Source organism: Trichomycterus rosablanca, chromosome 2 (assembly GCF_030014385.1).
Source record: "Trichomycterus rosablanca isolate fTriRos1 chromosome 2, fTriRos1.hap1, whole genome shotgun sequence".
In the NCBI taxonomy this organism is placed as follows: domain Eukaryota; kingdom Metazoa; phylum Chordata; class Actinopteri; order Siluriformes; family Trichomycteridae; genus Trichomycterus; species Trichomycterus rosablanca.
In genome coordinates, this window is record NC_085989.1 from 36,990,198 (window position 1) to 37,000,367 (window position 10,170).

Sequence of the window (10,170 nt, forward strand, 5' to 3'; positions counted from 1 at the left end):
CTGTAATTTTCAGGGAGTTTTTCCTTGCCACAGTTGCCCTCGGCTTGCTCAACAGGGGTTTTTGTATCTGTTGGTCCTGGATTTTTTAAAGTTGCTTTGAGACAATGTCTATTGTAAAAAGCGCTATATAAATAAAGTTGACTTGACTTGACTTGACTAGAAACGTGCCATCCTTGTAAAGTTGTCACAGCCAGCTTGGTGCTGGGAAATTGGCAGTAGAAATATTTATTCATAAGGGTGCAGCTCCTAGTATTTAGGTTTATGAATTAGTTATGGATTTGCCAGCCTCGTAAACACAAAAAAACATTCTAAAATAAATCTAGAGGATAAAATGAAGTCCTATGCTACAAAATAACAAATAACTGTTGGCAGTCTACCATGACTGCCAATATATTCAAGTCAGTTGAACCCCAAAGTTGAGGTCAGGGCTCTGGGCACGTCACTTCCTCTCACCAAATTTATCAAGTTGTGTTTATGGACCTTGCTTTGTAGTCAGTTGGAACAGGAAAGTGTGCCCCAAACTGTTGCCACAAAATTGAAAGCTTAGAATTTCATTAATTCATTTATGTATGATTTGGATGTGGAAGCTCATTCCAAAACTGAGAAGTCATAGAATAGAATAGAATGTCTTTATTTGTCATATATACATATACATGTGTACAGCACAACAAAATTCTGTCTTCGCATATCCCAGCTTGTGTGAAAGCTGGGGTCAGAGCGCAGCGTCAGCCATTGTATGGTGCCCCTGGAGCAAAGAGGGTTAAGGGCCTTGCTCAAGGGCCCAACAGTGGCTGCATGGCAGAGCTGGGATTCGAAATCTCAATCTTTCAGTTGATAGCCCAAAGCTCAACCCACTAGGCTACCACTGTCTTAAATTAGGCGTACAGCACTCAGTATTCCCAGGCGGTCTCCCATCTAGGTACTGACTGAGCCCAGCCTTGCTTAGCTTCTGAGATCAGACAAGATCAGGCAATCTCAAGGTGGTGTGGCCGTAAGCAGTAAGTCATGATACTGCATTAACACACATTTAGCAGATTATTTTGTCCAAAACATACTATACTAGCATCACACCAATATTAGTGCCCAGCCACAAAAATGCTATTTTAACTGAATGGGAGAAAATTCCCTCACACATACACACAGAAGAGTGGCTGATGTTACAACTGAAAAAATCACATTACACAGGTCACTCAGTTTGAATACCATTTGTTTCTGAAATCAGATGTCAAACAAGCTCATGGTCAGCATGATCAATATATGACCAAATACTATTGTGTATAGCACAATTTTTTTTTTTATTCAGTATGTATTGCTTAGGGTACATATAATGTCTTTAAATACTGTATATTAGCAGTTTTATAGTACTGGATTCTTTAAATCTATCGTTATAAAGCACCTGCCTCCTGAGTACTCCTTACTGTTTCTGTTTATAAACACTTGTGGTGCATGATCTATGCAAGTCCAACATTCACTTTTAATGGTCAACATTGTTTTGGATTTTGAGAACCATAAAACGATATTAAGAGACCAACTGGACCGCTTTGCCATATTAAATTAAAAACTAGATTTAGAGTCTACCCAACCTACCCTCTCACTTCCTTTTAAATATGAAGCAGGTTCACATAATTGTTGTGATATAACTACCCCTTTTTCAACTCAGTCTTTTCTAACTGGTCAGACAAAGAACATAAGGTGTCTCCTGAATGCTGTGTAATTACCCAATGCTTTTTTCCTCAGCACAACAATGGGCATTTAAGTGAAGAAAAGGGTCTTTTGTTTTGTGATTGCACACTTGTTCAGCTCTCCCGACACCAGATTGGGTCTCAGTGCAACAGGAGGTCCAGAGGTAGCAAGACGCCTATAAAGGGCCAAGCCCTTTTAACAACCAGAATCTCACCGCCTGTGCCAGACACCATCGTCTCACTGTAAATGACCCTGATAAACAGGCTCTTGTAAGGACTCACGTGCAGTTAAATCATAATGTCTTGTCTGATCTTTAGAGACAATATACAGCAAATAATTTGACTGATGTAATTCTGTGGCTTTCAACTGACTTTTTTCCCATTATAATAATGTAATTAATATAATTGATACACATCACTGAACTGCCATAACATTGACTTGTTGTTTTTAGTAGGTTTATAATCTCTTGCAGTCTTTGAATCTTGGCTGAAGTTTTGCCTTTGTCTTGCCCTTTGCTCTCAGCTTGTCCTGCTGAGGAAAGTGCATGTCAGAACATGTCCACATGCCAGTTTGATTCCCAGGACAATTAACCAATCAGGCCCTCACCTGGGGCTAAAAGGTGTCTTCGGTAACAAGGCCTCACCCAGCAAGAGGCACTCTAATGGGAGACTGAGAGGAAGCTTTTACTCGCACTCTGGACTCTTTATGGTGTGCTGCTGTTTGATCTCAAAATACTTCAGCTAATGAGGTCATTGGAAAATAATTGAGGTCATTTTCTCAACCTCTAGAGGTTCTAGAGCAATAAGCCAAACTGAGATGGGTTGGAAAGCAAAGTCCAAAATGCAAACATGATTGTTGTACTACAAAGACACTTCAAACAAGATTATGTCACCTAAAACGTTTAGAAACAATGCATCATGTTGAACGAAATTATGTTGAACTTACAAAACCCTGCTCTCTAAATAAGATGTATCAGGGTCAGGTCATCAACTGAATATAGTGTAAATCTAAGCACAGTGATGTGTTACAAAAACCTGACCCTTAAATAAAAATACACTACCAACAATTATTATTAGAACTGTTTATTTCACAACCATTTAATTAGTGACCCATGATCTACATTCCCTTATTAATTGTAAAAAATATTACTACAGTTTAAGGAACAATTCTTAGTATTAATAGCCAATTAGAATTAAGTATCATTACTCAGTGTGATGCTGTTATGTAGCATGTTTCCTAATTTCAGTCACTTTGTCATTTTAAAACACATTTAAACACAAATTGAACCCACATTTATATTAAATTGGCCATTGGAACTAAATCATCAAAGCTCATGGCAGCTCTAAAGTTCAAGATACAGTCCGTTCCTGATAAATTATTGCAGGTGTTTATTTACATTAGTGAATAAAAACAATAACCCCCCACCAGAGATTAGAACTAAACACCAAGCTAATACTCATAACAGATCCTAAATTGATAGCTAAGTGCTAATGCTAAAAACAAACTCAAGTGACAGCTAAGTTGTAATGACAATATGTAAACTAACATTAACTGAACTACACAAAAGAATGACCTATTCTAACACATACTGAGGCAAACCAGTAAGGAATTACATGGAATACTAGAAAATGTGGAGCGAGGAAGAGCAAAGCAAGAGCATGCAGGAAAGTGCAAGGCTGTGCGAGGAAACCATGGAATGGGAAGCTTTTTGTAAAGGGACAATCAGGTATGGAATAAACCTCAAGTGTCAGAACTCAGGTGATGATGAGCACTGTGATTGTGAGGGCAGAACTATGTGTTGAGCATTTTAGGACTTGGAGTTCATTACAGAAACTTCCCTTCTAGGAGCTGCTCCTGAGGTGACAGATGATTGCCATACCTAATTTAGTCCTAATGAGGGGGATTAAGACCCACAAGTTGTTTCCAAGGAGCACTTGTTTTTCCCAATCCTCCCGATGCAGGTTCTTTCTAAAGGCAATACTTTTTGGGGGAAACAATAGCTACGGGGTGCAAAAATTTTTTTCAACAACTTGAAGTGAAGGACCCACATGTACCTCCTGGTTGTGGGAATACACCAGAATGTTGTCAATGTAGACCACCACAAACCCATGAAGCAGGTCACAAAAAACCTTATTAGGAAATGAATGTAAAATTCATGGGGCATTCACCAGACCATAAGGCATTACCTAATGCTCATGGTTCTATGATGATGGAGAACAATCATTCATCCATTCATTCTTATGAGTACTCACTCGTCAGGTCAAGTTTTATAAAAACTCTGGCTCCAACTAATTGTTCCAGTGCAGCTGTCACCAAGGACAAGCAGTATTAAAACGTCTTGGTAATTTGGTTATGGCCATGTTATGTCTATACATCCACAAAGATCACAATCTGTCTTTTACAAAATTAAAACCTAGCTGACATAGGTGATTATGAGAGCTGGACAAACCCCTGCCCTAGGGCCTCCTGTGTATTCCTTTATGGCCAATATTTCTTTCACTAAAGGGGGAAAGAATTATGATCTGGTCAGTAGCACAGTCTCATGGTCTGAGCCAAGAGGATTTCTGTTTACTAAATACCAAAGTAAGATAATAATAGACACTGGGGAAATGGTTGTAGTGTTTTCTGTTGGGATTTGTAATCATTGTGGAGCTGCACTAAAACAGTAGACAGGTGTCCAAGCAGCTCCTCAACCCTTTTACAACTTTACTTATCGACCAAGCTGATATCTGGGGGAATTATTAACAAAAAATGAAATAATTTAGAAGTGCAAGGAAAGGCGCCCAGATGGCACAGCGGGATATTCCGTCACTGGACGGCTGGGTGCCATCTAGAGGGGACAATTGGCAGTGCCTGCAGCAGACAATAATTGGCCACTATGCCTTCTGGGTGGAAAGACTGGACTAGGTGGGTAGGATCTTCAAACACTGTGTCAGGACCCTGGTTAGCAGATAGAGTCGCCTGTGCAGAAAGCATAAGCGAAAAGAAGGGGTCCACTAGGTCTGCGCAAGGGTCGGCGCGAGATGCAATAAACCCTCTTTGAATGCCATTAGGGATCCCCAGCAGCGGAAAACAAATTGACTACGCAAAATCGGGAGAAAATGCATAAATAAATTTAAAAAAAGAAGAAATGCTAGGAATGAATAAATACCGATAAAGGATGTTCTGGAACTGGAGTTCTCAAGAGTTATGGATTCTAAAGGTGGTATGATGGGTTCTGTGTATGTAACAGGTATTTAGTAGTGCAGGTATTTATTTACAATAGTGAATACGATACAAAACACACAATACTTTATACAAAACCCACCACCAAACACTAGAACTAAACACTGTGTTGAGCTAATACTAATACCAAACCCATGTTGGGACTTCAAGTTTGTTAGAGTTGCACCTAATATGCTACATGACCCTTTCTGTGAGCTTGTCTGACCTAGTGCTTCATGGTTGAGCTCTTGTTCCAAGACATTTTTACTGTACAATAACAGCACATACAGTTGTATGGAGCAATTTAACCCAGGCAGAAATTTGTTGGAATGGTGGCATCCTATGATACTGCCAGATACAGTCACTAAGTGCAGCCAGTGTCATTCTGTCAACAGTGAATGGAAACCTACAAACATTTTTCCATTATGTGTGTTCACAAGGTACAGACTTTTACATACAGGGGTTGGACAAAATAACTGAAACACCTGTCATTTTAGTGTGGGAGGTTTCATGGCTAAATTGGACCAGTCTGGTGGCCAATCTTCATTAATTGCACATTGCACCAGTAAGAGCAGAGTGTGAAGGTTCAATTAGCAGGGTAAGAGCACAGTTTTGCTCAAAATATTGCAATGCACACAACATTATGGGTGACATACCAGAGTTCAAAAGAGGACAAATTGTTGGTGCACGTCTTGCTGGCGCATCTGTGACCAAGACAGCAAGTCTTTGTGATGTATCAAGAGCCACGGTATCCAGGGTAATGTCAGCATACCACCAAGAAGGACAAACCACATCCAACAGGATTAACTGTGGACGCAAGAGGAAGCTGTCTGAAAGGGATGTTCGGGTGCTAACCCGGATTGTATCCAAAAAACATAAAACCACGGCTGCCCAAATCACGGCAGAATTAAATGTGCACCTCAACGCTCCTGTTTCCACCAGAACTGTCCGTCGGGAGCTCCACAGGGTCAATATACACGGCCGGGCTGCTATAGCCAAACCTTTGGTCACTCGTGCCAATGCCAAACGTCGGTTTCAATGGTGCAAGGAGCGCAAATCTTGGGCTGTGGACAATGTGAAACATGTATTGTTCTCTGATGAGTCCACCTTTACTGTTTTCCCCACATCCGGGAGAGTTACGGTGTGGAGAAGCCCCAAAGAAGCGTACCACCCAGACTGTTGCATGCCCAGAGTGAAGCATGGGGGTGGATCAGTGATGGTTTGGGCTGCCATATCATGGCATTCCCTTGGCCCAATACTTGTGCTAGATGGGCGCATCACTGCCAAGGACTACCGAACCATTCTGGAGGACCATGTGCATCCAATGGCGGTGCCGTGTATCAAAATGACAATGCACCAATACACACAGCAAGACTGGTGAAAGATTGGTTTGATGAACATGAAAGTGAAGTTGAACATCTCCCATGGCCTGCACAGTCACCAGATCTAAATATTATTGAGCCACTTTGGGGTGTTTTGGAGAAGCGAGTCAGGAAACGTTTTCCTCCACCAGCATCACGTAGTGACCTGGCCACTATCCTGCAAGAAGAATGGCTTAAAATCCCTCTGACCACTGTGCAGGACTTGTATATGTCATTTCCAAGACGAATTGATGCTGTATTGGCCGCAAAAGGAGGCCCTACACCATACTAATAAATTATTGTGGTCTAAAACCAGGTGTTTCAGTTATTTTGTCCAACCCCTGTAATTTTACAGGCAATTGTGGAATGTATGATGTTTTGACAACCTCACAATTGTAAAGCTTTGGAATTAAATTACATCGGTAAGCTTTAACTGACTACAAGAACATGCCAGGTCGGTCCAGAACATTATGCAACAGTCAGCCATCTAATATTCCAGAACTTAATAAATAATCTGACTTTTCCAACCCTGTTCTAACACCCATCAACCACTGGCTTACTTAAAATACTGACTGACTCAAACTTAGGGCAAGATCCTAAGTTGGCTACAAACTGTGTTTGCAAGCTGTAGTAACTGCCAAGGTTAGTGTTAATATGTAAAAAATTTTATTGCACATGCCACAAATATTAGATCATTTTTCTGTTCTATTTAAGTCATTAAATATAAGTTAATTGTACAATAAATTTTAAATTATATATAAGACTGCTGCAGAATTTGGCTAAAGGTGTGCATCATAGCTTAGCTTTACCCAGAAAGCTAAGCTATGATGATAATCATAATGAATGAATGACTGGGATTCTTTGTTAGTGGCAGTTGTTTGGATCCGGTAAGAGCTGATTCTGCAGACTCATTTATGATATGACATATTTGCCCAGGGTGATTCCTGCCAGCTGAAGTGTGGAGGAATATAAATAGGGAACAGTTAAGTCTGATGAAAGACCTATGTCAAATGTTCATCCATGTTATGGATGGTTAAAATTATAATTACTTTAGGATTACAACAAGAAGAAGAAATCCCTCACTTTAGGAAATTTATTAGAAAAAAACATAATACTGTGTGTATAGTAGTCTAGATTAGTACTGAGGTACAAACCAGAGTACAGATAACTGGATGTGTGTAGAACTGATAAATGGCGGTGGTTATATTACATAAGAGACTAAAATAGGAAAATAAATAAACCAATTCTCAGGCAAACATATACTCAGGGACAAGCTAGACAGCTAAATTATTAACTACAAGTATTCTTATTGCCAACTCTTAATGACTCACACCACACACACACACACACACACACAGAGAAATACACACACAGTCAACATTAACAGTGTGGATCTTGAATGATGCATTTTGCATGAGATAACATTGCAATATATATATTTGAATATTGTAGCTAAAAGATGTAACATGTAAAATGGTTGTTTGATCCAGATGGTATAGTTTAGGATTTATTTCCCAAGACCAAAATCAGTATACACATACCATGTCCATACCATGCAATAACTTTTAAATATATCTCAACTCCAACACTTTATTTACATTTAACAAGTACTTTGCTACCCAAAACACAGTGGTTTAGTAGGTAGCACCACTGTCACAGCAAGAAGGGCATGGGTTCAATTCCCTGGCCGGGCAGCCAGTGTCCTTTCTTTGTAGTGTTTGCAAGTTCTCCCTGTGTACATGTGGGTTTCATCCAGGTGCTCTGGTTTCACCCTACATGTATAAAGACATGCAGTCAGGCCAATCGGAGCTACTAAAAATTGCCCTAAGTGTGCATGTGTGTGTGTGTGTGCATGTGTGTGTGTGTGTGTGTGTGTGTGCTCTGTGATGGACTGGTGATTTGTCTGTGGTGTTCCTGCCTTTCACTCAATTAATCAGACTGAAATCCCAGTGGATGCACAGCAACAGTCAATTGAAAGCCAGGTGGCAGCTTCAAACTAAAGTCCAGGAACTCAATTGGCAGATCAGTGTACCCACACACTGGTCAGTGAATCTAAGCAGGTTGGAGCAGGTTGGAAAAAAGTCAGACAAATTCAGCTGCTGACAGTTAAAGGTACCTGCTCTTTGGTCACTGACATGCTGCATCCTTAAGAGTATTGTGTAACAGTGGGTGAACAAAGGAGGTGCAACACAATTGCTTAATATCATGGATAATAAGTGCATAATCATTTTATTAGAGCAAAGTGCATAAACATAATCAAGGCTGACAAGAGCCAAGACCAGGAGAGCAATACATATGTAAACAGGAGAGAGAACGGCAACCAGGAACATGAATCAATGACAGGAGGCAGGAACTAACTTCTAAACAATGAATGAAGTGTACGGGACTCTGAAGAGGTATACAGGACAGAAATATAAAACAGGTATATAAATCAAGAATTTATGAAAATGCTTTGTAATGCTAGCAATGGCAATACTCGGCCAAGGACAAAGGACAAACAAAGGTAAACATACACACTCTGATTACAAAGACAGTGGAAAACAGTTGATTGCAATGGGCAAGGATCAAATCAAAAACAAGGGCCACAGACAGGGTGTGGGACACAGAAGTTAAAACAAAACAAGGTGCACATAGAGGATGTTACAATACCCGAATAACCACTTTTTTACTTATATTATCTACATTAAATAGATAGAGAAGGTTTTTGGTTGCTACATCATTGTTCTTTAATAATTACATATTTAAACTGTCATTATGGCTGTTTAGTGAAGTCTTATCTCAAATGTAATGCTTTCTCATGATGTGCTAACATTACATGAATAAAAAACAGTGTTACTGGGGTATGTTTTACATGCCTGGCAGTTCTAAAATAACTGACAGTATAATAAAGCAAATCCAGAACTAAATTTTAAATAGAATAGTCAGAAAAATGATCAAAAAGTTCCATAACTAACTAGACTTTACTGTGAGGACGTCAGCATTGGATTAGTCTTGTCATCTGCGAATATCAAAGCTCTGATATTACCCATTGGAGTTCATCTTTGGTTGTCTTTGGCTACCCCTGGCTAAAGGAACACAATCCCTATCAATAGTCTATTAATAGTCTAGCTGAAGGTCAAAATCCAGCCAAAGTCTTAAGCAAATTAACAGATTTTAAGATGACTCCTTGTAGACCATGTGACAAATTGTGCAAACTGACCTGCAGCTGGGTACTACTTCTCTATAAAGCAAACCCTATGCTTTGTTAAAGATTCCATGAAAGTATATATTAACTATTAAACACAGTTTTCAATTACCTTTAGTGCATGCTGCAATGAATGCTCATTCAGACCCTATCCCTTGCATTCCACCAAATACTAGTGCTGCCCCAATCCTCTGTATGACTTCAGGAGGGCTTACTGCATAGGTGGTAGCTGTATTGACCCTGAAGGTGATACTTTGTGCGGTGAGGTTAGGTGTAGCTAAAACATCACTTTGTTGATGCATTGGAGGATCTTGAAAGGTCCCAAAAGAAAGCAAGTAAAAAGTTGTGTAAATTTGTGCAGTTTTTTAAAGAAAAGCCATACTCTAACTTCTTGTCGATACTCCACTCTTGGCACATCCCTGCAGCTCCGGTCAGCTTGGGATTTCTGTTGTCTGATGGCCCTCTCTAATTGAACATAAGCCGACTCCTAAACCTTCCCACTTGTCCATCCATGGGACCTTGTTGTGGATAAGATTCCAAGGTAACAGGGGTGGTTGAGGAGTAAGTGACTGGGTTGTGGGCATATTCTGCCCATTAAAGGGCTGAATTCTTGGATTTTTGAATTTCCCCCATTGAGAATTGATAAAGGAATTTTAACCTGCACCACCTTAGCAGTCTCCACAGTAGCTAAATAGGTAACATTACAGTTCTTAATTAAGTAATTCTTGTAGACAGCAG

At 39.9% G+C, this 10,170-nt stretch overlaps 1 pseudogene; it reads right to left on the minus strand.

The window, feature by feature from the left end:
* Window positions 1-878: 878 nt before the first annotated feature.
* On the minus strand, window positions 879-997 carry LOC134309294 (5S ribosomal RNA; annotated as a pseudogene).
* Window positions 998-10,170: the final 9,173 nt, after the last annotated feature.